General features: G+C 47.4%; 2 long non-coding RNA genes across 2 annotated transcripts; one reads left to right on the top strand and one right to left on the bottom strand.

The window, feature by feature from the left end:
- The first annotated feature begins 3,223 nt into the window (after nt 1–3,223).
- On the top strand, nt 3,224–17,004 carry LOC147577784 (uncharacterized). Its single transcript, XR_015254478.1, has 3 exons — nt 3,224–3,581; nt 14,759–14,858; nt 16,848–17,004. It is a non-coding gene; the product is annotated as an uncharacterized LOC147577784 (long non-coding RNA).
- On the bottom strand, nt 7,956–12,997 carry LOC147577785 (uncharacterized). The gene is made up of 2 exons (XR_015254477.1): nt 12,807–12,997; nt 7,956–8,131 (listed from the first exon to the last, which is right to left on the bottom strand). It is a non-coding gene; the product is annotated as an uncharacterized LOC147577785 (long non-coding RNA).
- Nucleotides 17,005–17,617: the final 613 nt, after the last annotated feature.

Genomic DNA, 17,617 nt, shown 5'->3' with positions numbered 1-17,617 from the left:
TCCACACGGGGGCCGCAGAGACCCAGAACCGGGCCTGGCGTGGCAAGGAGGCAAATTTATTTGGCTTTCCTACAAAGAGATCCCGACGTCAGGGAATCTTCCTGGGGTCCCCTAAAGCGTCACCTTTCTTGCATTTCCTAACATGAACTTATTAGCTCTGTGTTTCCTGGTTATAAAAAATAATATACACTCATTATTTTTTTTTTTTTTTCAAATTTTTTTTTCAACGTTTATTTATTTTTGGGACAGAGAGAGACAGAGCATGAACGGGGGAGGGGCAGAGAGAGAGGGAGACACAGAATCGGAAACAGGCTCCAGGCTCTGAGCCATCAATCAGCCCAGAGCCTGACGCGGGGCTCGAACTCACGGACCGTGAGATCGTGACCTGGCTGAAGTCGGACGCTTAACCGACTGCGCCACCCAGGCGCCCCTACACTCATTATTATTTTTTTTAATGCTTATTTATTTTTGAGAGGGAGAGAGCATGAGCAGGGGAGGTGCAGAGAGAGAGGGGGGACAGAGGAAGTAGGCTCTGCCCTGCCAGCAGAGAGCATGGGCTTGAACCCATGAGCTGTGAGATCATGACCTGAGCTGAAGTCGGACGTTCAACGGACTGAGCCACCCAGGCGCCCCTCGTTATTTTTAAAAAATTAAAATAACGTTAAAAGGCATTCAGATCTATCTCCCTGCATCACAGCTGCCTTCCCTGACCACCCGTATCTGTCACAGGGCAAGGACCCCACTCTGATGTATTGAATGAGTGAAGGAAGAAAGGAAGGAAGGAAGGAAGGAAGGAAGGAAGGAAGGAAGGAAGCAAATTATATAATCCTTCAAGGAAAGTGGACTACTTTATTTACAAATGGGTCATTATGGCCATCAGCATCCTGCCCCCCGAAAGAAACAGGTTCTCCTTAATGCCGGCCCTTCCAACAGTGGGATTTCCCTGGGACGCAGTGACCTTTCTGCTTCCTGTCTTTCCCACAGTTCCTGGGCCAGGGGCTTCCCAGAGCACATGGTCTGCCCATGGGCTCATTGTCTTAAAGTATTATTAAAAAGATGATGCCGGGGGCGCCTGGGTGGCGCAGTCGGTTAAGCGTCCGACTTCAGCCAGGTCACGATCTCGCGGTCCGTGAGTTCGAGCCCCGCGTCGGGCTCTGGGCTGATGGCTCGGAGCCTGGAGCCTGTTTCCGATTCTGTGTCTCCCTCTCTCTCTGCCCCTCGCCCGTTCATGCTCTGTCTCTCTCTGTCCCAAAAATAAATAAACGTTGAAAAAAAAAATTAAAAAAAAAAAAAAAAAAAAAAAGATGATGCCGTGTCAAGAAAGAAGAAAATGGGGGGAGGGGCAGAGAAATGAGCACCCACTAACTGTCTCAGCAAATACCACTTTCCTGCCTGCGGGTGGTCCTGGGGACCCGCCCGGCACACGCAAATTTTGTATGTGGTACAAGTTTTTTACTCGGGTTTATGATTCTCAATTTTCACTTAACACTCTGATAGATGTTTCTGTGCATAACCTCCAGAATTCTCACTGTAAAATCATTTCAGGGGCGCCTGGGTGGCTCAGTCGGTGAAGCGTCCAACTTCAGCTCAGGTCACGATCTCACGGTTCACGGTTCGGAGCCCACATCAGGCTCTGTGCTGACAGTGAGGAGCCTGCTTGGGATTCTCTCGCCCTCTCTCTCTCTCTCTCTCTCTCTCCCTCTGCTCCCCCCCCCCCACTCTTTCTCTTTCTCTCTCTCTCAGAAGAAATAAATAAATAAACTTAAAAAAAAGATAATATTCAATGGCTTTCGACTCTGCCTTCGTGCCCCTTTCCCATCATATTTCTGGTAAATTCCTTTCCTAACGGGCGTATAGTTTGCATCAGGTTGTTTGTTTGTTTGTTTGTTGCCATTGACAACTTGCAGCCCTGGATATTTTACCAGCTTGGGCGTTTTGTATCTTTTAAACCTTCCCCTTGGGAAGAATCCCAACAGAGGGTCCAGGAACCAAGAACACAAAAAGTTTTATGGCTTTTTTTCTGGGTGTGATCCCCTGGCTTCTCAAAAGGGAGATGCCAATTTGCAATTCCATCAGTAGGGTGAGGATATGAATTTCTACGCATGCTTGCCAATGCTGGGTGTGGCCTCAAAAACATTCCTCTTTTTGCCAATGTAGTATAAAATAGTCTCGAAGTACCTCCTTCAATCTGCCCTTCTTCGATTATCAGTGCAGAGAAACCTTTCACGATGTGGCGATTCAGAGCAGGTGAATCTGACCAGTGAATTCACCTCCGAGCCCCAGACCATCACGTATAAAGGGGATAACGTCATCTCCTTACGGCCTTTTTGCGATTTTTTCCCAATTCAGCCGAATTTTTCTTTTTATTTGCATATTTATAAGAGCTTTGGGCCCACACTGCACCTTCAGAGTACTGAAATCCAAACCTGGTCTTTGCCCCGAGAGCTTACAAGATATTTTCATCTTTCTAGTGTTTCTCAGAACTGCCCGAAGTGAGCCTTTCAAGAGTAGCTTGAATATATGACAGTAGTGACATTATCTGCAGGACCCAGACAACTCGGAAATGAATTAATTTTATCCCAGGCACAGCTATCAGGGTTGTGACCATGTAAATAGTTTCCAATCTTTCACACCCAAATGAATGGATTATATCCTGCGGAAACCTGCTTGGTTGGAGAGATTTCATTAAGATGGAAATGCAAGGGGGTGCCCGGGTGGCTCAGTCGGTTAAGATTCTGACTTCGGCTCAGGTCATGATCTCGCGGTTCGTGAGTTCAAACCCCGCATGGAGCTGCGTGCTGACAGCTCAGAGCCTGGAGCCTGCTTTGAATTCTATGTCTCCCTCTCCCTCTGCCCCTTCCCTGCTTGCACTCTGTCTCTCTCTCTCTCTCTCTCTCTCAAAAATAAATAAACATTAGGAAACGATCGGAATGCAAAAATTTTCTGGGACAAACAAAAAGATTACAGCATTTCATAGATAATATAGGAAAAAGTTAGGAACATACCACAGTCACCAACTCTGTATATGTTAGATTTTCTTGCTGCACTTCCTGTGATAATTAAATGAGATAGAAAACTCTTAAGGCAGTGCCTACCGCAGGATAAACACTCAGTGCCTGCTGACTGCCTTAGTCCAATTTCTTTGTAGGTACATGATCTTTTCATATCCCTCGCTCACATGTGTTGGATGCGTGATTTTTTTCTTATTTATGTTAATGAGCTCTTTATATATTGTAGCCATTCTTCCTTGGTGTCATATTTCCTGACATTTCACTTTGTTCAACAAAATTTAGGCTATTGGAAAGTTTGTGGGTTTTGACATCTGTTCCTTCCCCCCAGAACTGTCTTGGGATCCATTAGAGTCACTGCTTTCCCTCAATTGTCCAAGACAAAGCAGGCAGAAGCCAGAATCTGGAGGTCTACCAGTTGGAATAATTTAGTTGATCTTGTCTCGGGCTCAGTCAGCTTTCCCTGATGTCATGGCTCTCCAGGGACTTGGCTCATCGAAGCATGTGGAATAATTCTTCTGAAACGAAGGACTCAGAGTCTGCCCGTTCTGGGTGACTTTTGCTTCAAACGAGGTTAGTCTTCTTGATTTTGTGTTGGTGGTTGTTCTCTCTTTTTTGCAGCAAATTTGCAGCCTTCTATGTGCAAGACTCTGAGTGGGGGGGGGGGTAAACAAAAAAGATACATCCCCGCCCCAGTGGAATCCACAGTTTACTGGGAGACCCACACTGGCTAACGGCATCTAGTCAGTGAATATTTAATGAGCATCTACTGTGTCCCAGGCTGTCTGCTAGAGACTGGGGACATCCATGTGAGCAGAGATGACCCCTGACTTCATGGGATCATCTTCATTAGCCAAATAGCCACACAAATAAATGGAGGATGACATTTAACATGGATGAACTACGAAGGAAGGGCTCACGGAGCTAGGGGGCTGTAACACAGGGATGTGACTTTTTCCGATTGAGGGCCCAGGGGAGCGAGGGGTGTCAGTTAGAGAAGGCTTCCAGGAGGAGGTGACATTTCAGGTGACTTCTGAAGACTGGCTGGGAGTTGACCAGGTACAGTGGGAAAAGTCTCTTTGAGACAAAGGGAGTAACTCATGCGAAACCCTTGGGGTGGGAAGGGATAATTTTAAACATCCACGCGGCTAGATCCGAGGTCCGGCACCAGAATTCTGGGCTGAAAGGCTGGGTCCCTCCTAGTCTACCAGGTCAGTGTTTCGGGGGACCCTCTCCCGGTTTGGCCCACCCCCAGGCCCCCATCTGCCTTGTCTGGCGGCGGGAGAGGTGTGAGGGGAGTGAGGAAGGCCATGTAGAGCCCCACTGGCGCCCTGCTACTTTCTCTGACCTCAGCTGGAGCCTGGCCTTCTGCCTCCGGGAGTTCACGGGGAGGTGAAGTCTCCTCCAAGTGGAGGCTGGGTCTTTCCCCTCCAGGGAGGCCCGGGAAGGCCCAGGAAGGCCCCTTCCTCCCCTTCCAGGGCTCCCTGGGACCCAAAGAGCCAATTGTCCAGCTGTGCCCTCTCCTCTTCCCGGCGCTGGGGGCTCCGTGACTGTCCTGTCCCGGGGCACAGGCTTGGGTCCCGGTGGGAGGACCCAGGACCTAGGGACCTTGGGGCTGTGCCAGACCTCTGTGACTCCCCCAGACAGGACGGGCTGCATTCCCCTTGCTGGCCCCTGCTTCCCTCAAGGTCCAGGGGACGGCTCAGAGCTCAAGTTCCCTCCGTGGGACCAGGACAATGAGAGTGTGCACCACCTTGAGCACTTCGTGGTTTGCAGATTTCCAAAAGACGCTTTGGCTCTTTCCCTCTGCAAGCGCCCAGGAGCTATGTCATTGGCTTCCCACCCATCCTTACCGGGAAATTCCAGCCCAAGAGTCGGGGCTTTGGGAACGTCTGCCTAGAGTTGAGAGCCAGCGAACACTGGGTTGGAATCCCTGATCCGCCTCTACTCTCTGTGGGGCCCTGGGTAGATTTTCCTCTCTGAGCCTGTCTCCCCATGTGTAAAACGGAGACGTGGGAGACAGCCAGGTAAACTGAGGCCTCACTTGTAGGACCTGCGTTCTAGTGCGTTCTAGGAGGCCTCATTTGATCTGCACGGGAACCCGGTGATGGAGATACAAGGTAGTAGTTCTTACAGATGAGGGCTCTCGGGTTCAGAGAGGTTGTGAAACTCACTCAAGGTTGCACAGCAAGTAAACAGCCTGGCACAGTCAGGAGGGGTGTTTGCTGAGAACCCCGCCCAGTCTTGGACCCCAAAGCTAGGAGCCCGAGAGGAAGTTTTCTGTGCCAGCTCTTCCTGCAAGCCCAGAATTCCCCAATCTCTCGGCACCACCCCCACCCCCGCCCCGAGTGGTTTCTGCAGCCTATGGGGCTCCATCCGCAGGCCTGTATTTTGAAACTTGGCATTGGCATTGGGGGAGGGCGGTCAGAGCGACCTCCCCTCAGAGGGAGCTGCTGTCACTTCTCCCCCCGGGGGGAGAGCAGCTTGGCGAGCAGGAGGGGCAGGCCGGCCCCTTTGTTGCTCGCTGAGAGGACAGTGCGGCCACCGCACAATTCAGCTGCCAGCTCGCCGCGGTCACTCCATCCATCACCGAGGGCGGGGGCTCCGGGCCGGCTGCTCGCCTGCAGTGTTGTTCTAGTCTGCCTGGAGCTGTGAGATAAACGGGGCATGAACTGGCCCCCTGGCAGGGGGTCAGCCCCTTCTGCCCTCATTAAAGTGCCAATCAAGAAGAGGAATGGAGGCCAGCCGAGTGAGCTCAGCCTCCCGGTGGCCGAGGGGGCAGGATCCAGACTCTCCCCCGACCGAAGGGAGCCCAGAGTTCCACCCGGCCCGCAAGCTTGTGGTTGCAACATCACCCCTGGTTTTTGGTTTTCCCTGCAGTGAGAGCGGTGGTGGGGCTGGAGGTGGGGTGCAGTGGGGGCGGTGCCGACAATTCAAGGCAGCAAATGCTCCTCACACGGGCCAGCTGGGACCCTGTCTGGTTACCTGCCGCCATGTGACAAATCCCCAAAACTCTGGCTTAGAACAACAACCATTTTTTTTCTTCCCTAATCTCTCTTGGATCTAAGGGTTGACTGGGCTCCACTAGGTGACTTTTCTGCTCCATGTGATGTGGCCTGGAGTGGCTGTCATCTGGGGCTCCTCCGGGCTGGGAGAGCTTCCCCGTAGCTCATGCTGCATGTACCGGCTGCCTGTAGCAGGGACCCCTGGAAAGCTGGGCCCACCTGCTTTGCTGGGTGATTGGGCCTTTCCTTCCATCTCCACGGGGTCTCTTCTCCAGGGCAGCCAGACTACTTATCACGCCTTTCCCAAAATGTAGAGAATGGAGGTGTTAGGGTTTCTTAAGGCATTGGCCTAGAACAGGCACAGGATAACTTCTGCCTTTTTTTTTTTTTTTTTTAAAAAGACTGTGCGTGAGCAGGGGAGGGGCAGAGAGAGAGGGAGACATAGAATCTGAAGCAGGCTCCAGGCTCTGAGCTGTCAGCACAGAGCCCGACGCGGGGTTCGAACCCATGAACCGTGAGATCATGACCTGAGCCAAAGTCGGACACTTAACTGTCTAAGCCACACAGGCGTCCCTTACTTTTTATTTTTTATTTTTTTAATGTTTATTTATTTTTGAGAGAGAGAGAGACAGAGAGCGAGTGGGGGAGGGGCAGAGAGAGGGAGACACAGAATCTAAAGCAGGGTCCATGCCCTGAGCTGTCAGCACAGAGCCTGACGCGGGGCTTGAACCCGCAAACCGTGAGATCATGACCTGAGCCGAAGTTGGAAGCTCAACCAACTGAGCCACCCAGGTGCCCCACTTCTGCCCTTTCTAAACCAAGTCATGGGTCAGCCCAGGTACAGTGTGGGAGGGGCCTACCCAGGAGAGTGGATGTTGGGCGGCACAGTCCTTTAGGGCCATCTTCGGAATCTGGTTACCAGGCACGGCGGGATCCCAGTGGGGGTGCTTTGCTTGTCAGAGGGGTGGAACAAGCTCTCTTTTATACTAGGTTCTCTGGAGGCCTGGAGGCCAAGTGGACCAGAAGCATATATACACACACACACACACACACACACACACACACACCTTTCTATCTTCCATAGATAGTCCATCTATTCTCTAGAAGAACCCCCTAAAGTCTATAACAAGGCATTTGGGAAAAAATGATTACTAGCATGATTATGTATTCATTACAAATATTAAATAACAATAATTGGTGCCATTGCTTGAGAACTTAACAATACACCAAGCATTGCCCTAAGTGATTCACAGACCCAGGCTCCATCCATCCTGTGGCTCTGCAGTGCTCTCTGGTCTGCTAGAGTGGACGAATTACTCTGGCTTCTATGCCGAGAACGGACCACAGGATGCGTATATGTGGGGAGGGGAGGGGATTTGATGGACATTCCCCACTTGCCTTAACCCACTCTCCTTGTCTCCATCCTACACTGTTTCCTGGGAGGCTATCTCCATGGACTGTTTTAACAGACTCCCAACTGGCTTCCAGTTAGGTTCGGCCAGTGTGAGTTTCAGAATGGTTCCAAAAAGATTGGTCCACACAGTGGCAGGCGATCAGAGATTCCCCTGGCTCTCTCTCTGCTGTAGTGTGGCAGGTGCTGACCTTTTTTTTTTTTTTTTTTTTTACCAGAGGCCATGACTTGCATCAGGTGGCCCTTTCCAGTCTCTAGAACTCTCATCCATTCCTAGGGATGATTACAGGATGCTACACTGTCTCTAGTCAGTACCTCTGACCCACCCATAACTAATAAAAAAGTCATAACCCTGCAATCAGGTCCTCTAAGTGTGTCATCTCTATCCTTCTGTGTCCCTGGCTGATACAGGGACAAGGAAGCTGTTCAGGAGGCTATCACAGTAATCCAGGTGGGTAGACTTCTAAGGTGGATTGGATGTGGGTAAAAGGGAAGTTTTAGAGTGGCTCCAAAAAGATTGGTCCACACAGCTGGAAGAATGGAATTGTTTATTAAGATGGGTAAAACCAAGGAAGAGGCAGGCTTGTGAAGGAAAAAAATCGTGATTTCCGTTGTGGACATGTCAAATCTGGGATGCTTTCTAGACTTCCAAGCGGAGATGTTAAAAAGGCAGTTGGGGGTCCAGGTCTGGACTTCAGGGCGCAGATCTAGGTTGGAGATATAAATGTGAGCATTATGAGTATGTAGATGGTATTTAAAGCCTTGGGACTCAATTAGATAACCAAGGATGGGGTGGATGGAGAAAGGAAGAGGTCTGATAGTGAGTCCTGAGGCTTTCCAACATTTGGAGGCCAGAAGGCGAGGAGCAACCAGCAAAGAAAACCTGACAGGAGCTGTCAGTGAAGCAGGAGAAAAACCAAGAAACAATTGGTTTCCTGGAAGTCAAGTGGAGAAAAAAAGTGCTTCAAGAATAAGAGAGTGATCAATAGTGAAGGATACTGCTGATTATTTTGGTTAGATGAGACTTCATAATGAAGATGAGAGTTGGCAAAGTGGAGTCAATGATAACCTTGAGGAAGGGTGTTTGTTTGTTTTTTTAAGATTGTATTTTTAAGTAATACATGCACCCCACATGGGAGTTGAAGCTTGAACTCACTTCTCTGAGGTTCAGAGTAGCATGCTTTACCAATTGAGCCAGCCAGGTGCCCCCATAGATGGGGTCTTGAGGATAAAAACTTAACTAGAGAGGGCTCAGAGAAGAACAAGAAAAAAATTGGGTTCTATCCACAGCAGAGTAGCTGTATTAGACTTATCTGCCTGCCATAAATAACAGTAGAAATGGACAAAATATATGAAACAACATTTATCAGGCACTGAGCCACAAGCAACCAAAATCTATGACCCTTAAGAGAAGGAGAGCACACAGGCCGAGCTCCACACTCACCTTGACTTTCTGCCTAGGGGTAATTTTCAAACTGTGGCACAGGGAAGTGGATTCCAAGCAGAGAGCTACAGTCTCACTGGGTGGAGAAAAGAGAGTTCAGAGTTTAGGGCTGCTAAGACAGCTAAATTTGGAGGGCAGATTACCAAAGGAGAGGGAACCACAGAGAAGGAACAGCAGAGATGGAGCCCCAACATTTTTCATAGAGATTCCCTTCAGGTCTGTAGCTGAATCCTAAGATACGCATGTACACACAGGACAAGACTCCATAGTGCCTAACAGAAAATCTACTTGGAGACTGAAAGCTGAACAGAAATTTCAGAGGTCTTAATGCTAAAGCAATATTGGAGTTGTGGTCGGTCCAGAGAGGCAAGATCTCAGGAATACTCTGAGAATTCCACTGAAAATGTAGGAAGTTTACAGCTTGGAAGGGCTACACCATGCAAGTAAGGGCTTCACCCTAGGACTATGGGTAAAACTGAAATAGACACATTAACAAAGTCTAAAATCAGTTCTCACTAAGATCAAGACAGTCCTCCAGTATTTAACTGCCTACCAGAAAAAATAAACCACTCTTCAGAGGATGATACCATAGTCTCCACAACATAACATCCAAAATGTCTAGCATACAATAAAAAATTACTAGACATGTAAAGAAGCAGGAAATGTGACCCATAGTCAAAAGAATAATCAATAGCCTCAAACTCAATATAATCCTGATGCTGAAACTGGCAGACAGAGACTAAAATATATAAATGTACTGAAGGATTTAATGGAAAAAGTGATCAAAACATTTTCACAAATGGGGAAATGCAGCAAAGAAATGAAATCTTTTAACCGGAAATACTTGAACTGAAAAATGTAGTAGATGAAATGAATAATTCTTTGGAAGCACTTAATAGCATACTAGACATAGCAGAAGAATGGCTTTGTGAACTCAAAGGCAGGTCAACAGAAATCATCCAAACTGAAGCACAGAGAAGAAAAAGGAATAATAAAATAAGACAGAACAGAACATCCAAGAACTGTGCGACAATATTAAATGGGCTGATGTACTTGTATTTGTAGTTCCAAAATGAAAACAGAAAGAAAATGGGACAGAGAAAATATTTCAAGAGATAACAGTCAAACATTTTCCAAAATGACTGATGGATATCAGCCCACAGATTCAAGATACTCAGTACATCCCAAGGAGGATACATTTTTAAAAAGCGTCACATCTAGATCATCATATCAAACTACTAACGTCCAATGATCAAGAGAACATTCTTAAGAATCAGCTAAAGAAAAAAAGGACACATCACATTCAAGAGAACGACAATAAGAATAATGGCCGACTTCTCATCAGAAACATTGGAAGCCAAAAACTAATAGAATGACATCTTTATTTTTTTTTAAGGGTTTCTTTTATTTATTTATTTTTGAGAGAGACAGAGACAGTGTGAGTGGGGGGAGGGGCAGAGAGAGAGAGAGAGGGAGACACAGAATCCGAAGCAGGCTCCAGGCTCCGAGTCGTCAGCACCGAGCCTGACGCGGGGTTCGAACCCACAGACCGCGAGATCATGCCCTGAGCTGAAGTCGGATGCTTAACCGACTGAGCCACCCAGGCGCCTCTAGAATGACATCTTTAAGTGCTGAAAGAAAACTATCAGCCTAGAACTCTATCCAATGAAAATAATCTTCAAAACTCAAGGTAAAATAAAGACATTTGCAGGAAAACGAAAACAGATACTTTGTTGTCAGCAGAACGTCACTACAACAAATACAGAGGATACTTTCAGCTAAAAAGGAATGATCTCAGAATCCTAGATCTGCAAGAAGAAACAAAAGAGCATCCGAAATGGTAAATACGGTAGGTGTTTACAAAAATTTATTTAAAAGACTATTGACTAGTTAAAAATATGAACTATGTACAATGATGTTTATAACAAGTGTACTAGTAAAATATATGACAACAGTAGCAAAAAAGAGAAGGAAAGGTATAAATGCAATTATGCTGTTCAAAGTTTTTCATAATATGAGAAGTGATATTATTTTAAGGTGGTTGGTGGTAAGTTAAGGATGAATATTTTAATCTAAAGCAACATGAAAAAAAAAAGAGGAGGTAGTTTAAAAGCCATGAAGATAGGGGGGCCTGGGTGGCTCAGTCGGTTAATCATCCGACTTCAGCTCAGGTCACGATCTCACGGTCCGTGAGTTTGAGCCCCATGTCGGGCTCTGTGTTGACAGCTTGGAGCCTGGAGCCTGCTTCAGATTCTGTGTCTCCCTCTCTCTGACCCTCCCCCGTTCATGCTCTTTCTCTGTCTCAAAAATAAATAACATTTAATGGGGCGCCTGGGTGGCGCAGTCGGTTAAGCGTCCGACTTCAGCCAGGTCACGATCTCGCGGTCCGTGAGTTCGAGCCCCGCGTCGGGCTCTGGGCTGATGGCTCAGAGCCTGGAGCCTGTTTCCGATTCTGTGTCTCCCTCTCTCTCTGCCCCTCCCCCGTTCATGCTCTGTCTCTCTCTGTCCCAAAAATAAATAAAAACGTTGAAAAAAAAATTAAAAAATAAATAAATAAATAAATAACATTTAAAAAAAAGCCATGAAGATAATGATGTGTAAATATGGGTTCATCAATTATAACAAATGTACCACTCTGGTGTGGGATGTTGATAGTGAGGGAGGTGCTTGGGAGCAGAAGGTATATAGGAACTCTGTACTTTTTACTCACGTTTGCTGTGAATCTAAAACTACTCTAAAAAATAAAGTCTTTTTTTTTTTTTTAAGTTGAGAGAAGATAAAATGTAATTCTAAAGTGTACTCCAACCAAATTAAGAAAGGAAAGGGAAGGGGCATCTGGGTGGCTCAGTTGGATCCAACTCTTGGTTTTGGCTCAGATAGTGATCTCATGGTTTGTGAGTTTGAGCCCCGTGTAGGGCTCTGTGCTGACAATGCAGAGCCTGCTTGGGATTCTCTCTCTCTTTCTCTCTCTGCCCCTCCCCTCTCATGCTCTCTTTCTCTCTCAAAATAAATAAATAAAAAAAAATAAAATAAATAAAAAATAAATAAAATAAATAAATAAATAAAGGAAAAGGAAAAGGAAAGGAACAGAGAGAAAATGGAACATATAGAAGACATGTAGAAAAACAGACTGAAACCCAACCACATCAGTTATTACATTAAATGTAAACAGACAAAATACTCAAAGTGAAAAACAGAGGGCATCCGTTTGGATACAAGAACAAAAACCAACCATATGCTCTTCATTAAATACATGGACACCGAAAGGAAGGAAGAAAAGTTGGGTTATGTTCATATCTGACAGAGAAGGGTTTGGGACAAAGATTATTCCCAGAGATAAAGAGGGTCATTGCATAACGGAAAAGAGTCAACTCAGCAAGTAGACATAATAATCCTAACTGTGCGCCATTGATAGCGTTAATAATATAGCCTCGATACGCGAAGCAAAAGCTAACAGAACTAAAAGAAATCAACAAACTCACAATAATAATTGGAGATGTTCACTCCTCTCGGAGATATTGACAGAAAACAGGCAGAAAGAATACAAATACAGAGGATTTGGAAGAAAGAATGGGAGGTGGTGGAGAGAGAAACCCTAATCTTCTGAGGACTTGCACTTTGGAGGGAGCAGAGACTTGAGGAGTGGCTGAATTGAGATACAGGATCAAGGGTAGAACCAAATGGGAGAAATGACAGCACGTCTGTATTTTGGTGAGGACACTCCAGGAGGGGTGGGAGTTGGTGATGCGGGACAATGAGTGGACTTGAGTAGGCAGGACGGGATGTGGACACGAGGGGAAGAAGTGGCCCCTGAGGGGTCGGCCTGAGGGGTCAGGAGCATGGAGCTGGGGAAGGGGAGCTTTCCCAAAATGGTGTTGGTGTTGGCCACCGGGCCTTGTCCTATGGCCAGGCCTCCTGGGGATGGGCAGGATCCTCACCAGGCTCTCAGACTTGAGGTGCTCCTGTTCTCCAGATCTTTGTTCCAGGATAATCCAAGCTGGTCACAGAAAGCTACCCCACCACAAGAGGCTGTGACAAGAGCACTGCTTCTGTAACTTTCATGCATATATAAAATTAACATTATACATGAACATATGTTAGCATTACGTACGTATGTTTTCTTTTTTTTTTTTTTAATTTTTTTTTTTCAACGTTTATTTATTTTTGGGACAGAGAGAGACGGAGCATGAACGGGGGAGGGGCAGAGAGAGAGGGAGACACAGAATCGGAAACAGGCTCCAGGCTCTGAGCCATCAGCCCAGAGCCCGACGCGGGGCTCGAACTCCCGGACTGCGAGATCGTGACCCGAGCCGAAGTCGGACGCTTAACCGACTGCGCCACCCAGGCGCCCCTACGTACATATGTTTTAACATTCAGAGATTTGATTCCGTTTTTACAGGTAACACTTAAGGATGAAACTATACATATTTTTAAGTTTATTTATTTATTTTGAGAGAGAGAAAGAGAGAGAGCGAGTGGGACAGGGGCAGAGAGAGAGTGAGAATCCCAAGCAGGCCCCGCATCGGGCTCTGCACTGTCAGCACAGAGCCCAGTGCGGGGCCTGAACCCACAAACCACAAGATCATGACCTGAAGGGAAGTCAGAAGCTTAACCCACTGAGCCACCCCCCAAGAGTCCCAAGGATGAAAAGATTTTTATTTTTATTTTTTTTCAATATATGAAATTTATTGTCAAATTGGTTTCCATACAACACCCAGTGCTCATCCCAAAAGGTGCCCTCCTCAATGCCCATCGCCCACCCTCCCCTCCCTCCCACCCCCCATCAACCCTCAGTTTGTTCTCAGTTGAAAAGATTTTTAAAAGCAATTGACTCACAGAAACGGAAACAGCTCCGAAACATGATTTCTCACAAAAGAAGTCCACGTTAAAACTATAAGGAGATGCTCATTTCTCCCCAAATTGGCAAATATCAAAACACTTGCCAACACACTGCATTGGTAAGGGTGTGGGAAAATGCATCCTTCCTTGTTCATGTCAATCTGTAAGTTAGTATGAACTCTATAGAGGGTAGTTTGGCAATATGTATCAAAATTACAAATGCACAAAGGATCTAACAATTCCTCTTCTAGGACTTTAACTTTCATGTCGGGAAAGGTCTGTCCAAGGTGGTTCATTACAGTTTTGTCTGTAACAGGTGCCTGGAAACACCATAAGTGACCATCAGTAGGGGATTGGTTAAATAAATTATGGCATATCTGTACAATGAAAATCATGCTGCTACTCAAGAAAATTAGAAAGGTCCTTATGTGCTGATATGGACTGATAGCCAAGTTGTATTATTATTTTTTTTAATGTTTATTTTTGACGGGGAGAGAGAGACAGAGCATGAGTGGGGGAGGGGCAGAGAGAGAGGCAGAGAGAGAATCCGAAGCAGGCTCCAGGCTCCAAGCTGTCAGCACAGAGCCCGACGCGGGGCTCGAACTCACAGATTGCGAGATCATGACCTGAGCCCAAGTCGAACACTCAACCGACTGAGCCACCCAGGTGCCCCGCCAAGTTGTATTAAGAAAAAAAAAAAAAAGCCAGGCAATAGTGTGCTATAATTTTTGTAAAGAATAAAAATGAAAAGACCAAGCAAAATATATAGGTATATATGTCATTGCCTGGATAGATAAATAGATGATAGGTAGGTAGGTAGGTAGGTAGATAGATAGGCAGGCAGTCTGTGTGTGTGTGTCTCCCTGGAAAAATACATAAGAAACCAGGGAGGGGAACTGGATTCTGAATGGTAAGAGTGGGAGGGAGGAAAAATATAAGAAAGCACAAATAAAAACAAACACAGACGGCAGGAGACAGTGTGTAACTAACAGTACTCACATAGTCTACTTCCTGTTCCCTTTCTAAATACTAACTACATTTTCTCTTCTAGATAACCGTGTTTCAGAAATCCCGTCAAGAAAATTTGCAGGAACTTTAAATCCAGCAATGTGACCAGAGACTAGGCTAAGGTGACAGGAGGTGAGCACTGGGTAAGTCTGCCGGTCACCTTTGTAAAGTACCCACTTTGTGCTTTAGACGGAAAGGCCACACTGTACTGCCGGTAGTTTACGACCAGTGACTCACCATTCCGGTTTTCAGTCTGTGGACGTACTTTCAGTATTATGAGTTATTGAATCAAAACACGAATACAGACCATTCTCTGTCGTCCTTTGTGAGGCCTCTCTTGATGAGGTAACTAGATTAACAGGACAAGCTGAGGGTCAAAGTGTGAGCCGGTAGGATGCCTCCTACCAAAATAATGTAATCGGTGTCACCTTTCTGAAATGAACTGAAGTCTGCCATTGAGGCACACGGGCACAGGTGGGCGTAAGGGAGACTTTGGGTCAGACCTGGCCACCGAGGCCTTGCTCTTCCCCTGTCCTGTTCCACGTGTGCATCGCCTGCCTCTCTGCGGGGACTTTAAACACCCTGGGCAGCTGGCCAGAAGCCTTGATTTTGTTTGCTGTTGTTGCCCAATCTGATATTGGTGGTTAGCAAACCCAGCCAGGCTCCTGGAGCAAAACAGATGGCTTTCTTCCCCCTTCTGATCTCCAGGGGTCTTCAGTGGAGAAGCTCCCAAGATTTCGTGGCCAACTAGACTTGAACTAACCTTCCTTAAGGCTGACAGCTCACCTCAGCACCCTCCTTCCCTCTATGCCTTCTGCTTCTGCATCAACACGGAGCCTACGAGCCCTGCATTCTTTCTGTGGGAGTCTTCCCTGCCTTCTCGACTGTTCCTCACCCCTCCTCTCATCCCAGTGTGTCCCCACAGAACTCCGAAACTAAGCAGATTCATGACCCCCACAAACCAAGGTTGAATATCTGATAGCAATCTGCCCCTCATCCAAGAGACTCCCGAGCACCAAGGACTTCACTCAGAGGCGTGAATCTCCATGGTGACTTTTATGGCCACAGGAGGGGATCCAGGAGGGCCTGGGCAGAGGAGCCTTGCCAAGTGGCGACTCTGTCCACACTCTGGTACCCACCACCGTGCAGCTGGTTCAGCTCTATCCAGCACAGGGAAGGGCATCGTGCCCCTAGGTACCACCTTCAGCCACCCTTCTGCAGTCCAGCCCTCTTGATGGGTTCGGGAGTGCCCTGAGCTATTACAAAGGATTATGTCCACGTGCACAGTCAGGTGGGGTCACCGTCATGGGACACAGCTAGTTTCTATCAGGCTAGACAGGGAGCAGATGATGTGCTGGCCAAGAAGGATGAAGGCCGCTCCCCAGCCTGAGCCAGGTGCACATTCCTTGAACGGGGTTTTTCACACTAAGTCCCCGGCCTGTGTGCCCTGAGGGTTCAGGAGCTGGCCACTTCCAAAAGCGTTTCGTGTTTCTGGGTAACAGCCACCAGTGGATTGTCCGGTCATCTGCTTCCACTCTGTCCAGTCTGGCGGCCACCAGCTACCTGTGCCTACCGAAACGTGCCTAGTCTGAATGGAGATACTCTGGAAGCGTAAAACATACACCAGATTTTGGAGATGTAGTGCAAAATAAGAATGCAAAACATCTCATTAATCCTTGTCTATACTAATTACACACTGAACGGCAATATTTTGGACAGGAGTTAAATATATTGTTAAAATTAATTTGGGGGGCACCTGGGTGGCTCAGTTAAGCATCCGACTTCAGCTCAGGTCATGATCTCGCGGTTCGTGAGTTCGAGCCCCACGTCAGGCTCTGTGCTGACGGCTCAGAGCCTGGAGCCTGCTTCGAATTCTGTGTCTCACTCTCTCACCGCCCCTCCCCTGCTTGTGCTCTGTCTCTCTCTCTTTCTCTCAAAATATAAAAGAAACATTAAAACAAATTAAAATTAAATTACTTTTCAATTTCCTTTTCCTTTTTGTAAAATGTGGCTCCTAGAAAATCTTAAATTACGTACGTGACTTGCATTATGACATTTCTATGGGGCAATTTCCATCTACTTGGTAAAGCCAAGCACTGCACTTCTCAGAATCTCTTCTTGAATGTTTCCAGGTTAGAGCGTCAGTCAAAAGGGAAGGCACAAGCGATGCGGGAGGCAAAGGTGAGCAGCGACCACTAGGCTTTGAAGGTCATCGTTGGGTCAAGGTGGTTCCAGTCCTTTCTCTTGCCCTGCAGCCCGAGATCATTCCTGATGGACGGTCTCACTGAACCAACACTCACCGCCACCACCACCCCCGCCGCCCCCACGCCCCCAGACCCTTTGCAGCAAACTCAGAGGGCAGCCACAAAGAACCAGAATCTTCCAAAGACGTCCCGCCCACCCCACTCCCCAGCCCTTCCTTAGTCCCGGGCACTCAGTGGCGCCGGGCCAGGTTAACAACCTTGTTCCGGTCTAACTGCCCTCGCAGCCTTCGCCTGCCAGCGCCTCCCCAAAACAAACAAACAACCCCCCCCCCGCAAGAAAACAAAACTGGGAACATAAAACACATCGATTAATGTATCAAAATGCAACTGACGTGGCTCCGAAGCAGAGGCCTGCTCTTCGCTCTGAGGCCTCCTGCCCCCGGACTGAGATTCTACTTCCTCGCGTTCTGCCCACCCCTCAGTCTTCTCTCTCCTTCGCTGTCCCCTTCCCCCCTGGCTGCTTCTTTCTCGTCCACCTCCCCGCTGTTCTGTTCGGAAAGCATCTTAAAGGAAAAACACCCTCTCTCTCTCTCTCTCCTATGGTCAAATTTTGGAGACCTCTACACTTACTTCTTCACCTTTGGCTCCTGTGTGGACACCCACAATTCCCCGGTGACGGTCACCGACGGCCTAGTTTC

This window comes from Puma concolor, chromosome C1 (assembly GCF_028749965.1).
Source record: "Puma concolor isolate L17-30 chromosome C1, mPumCon1.1.hap2, whole genome shotgun sequence".
NCBI classification, from domain to species: Eukaryota; Metazoa; Chordata; class Mammalia; order Carnivora; family Felidae; genus Puma; species Puma concolor.
Note: the sequence above shows the minus strand (reverse complement) of the source record. Positions and strands in the feature narration are given on the sequence as shown.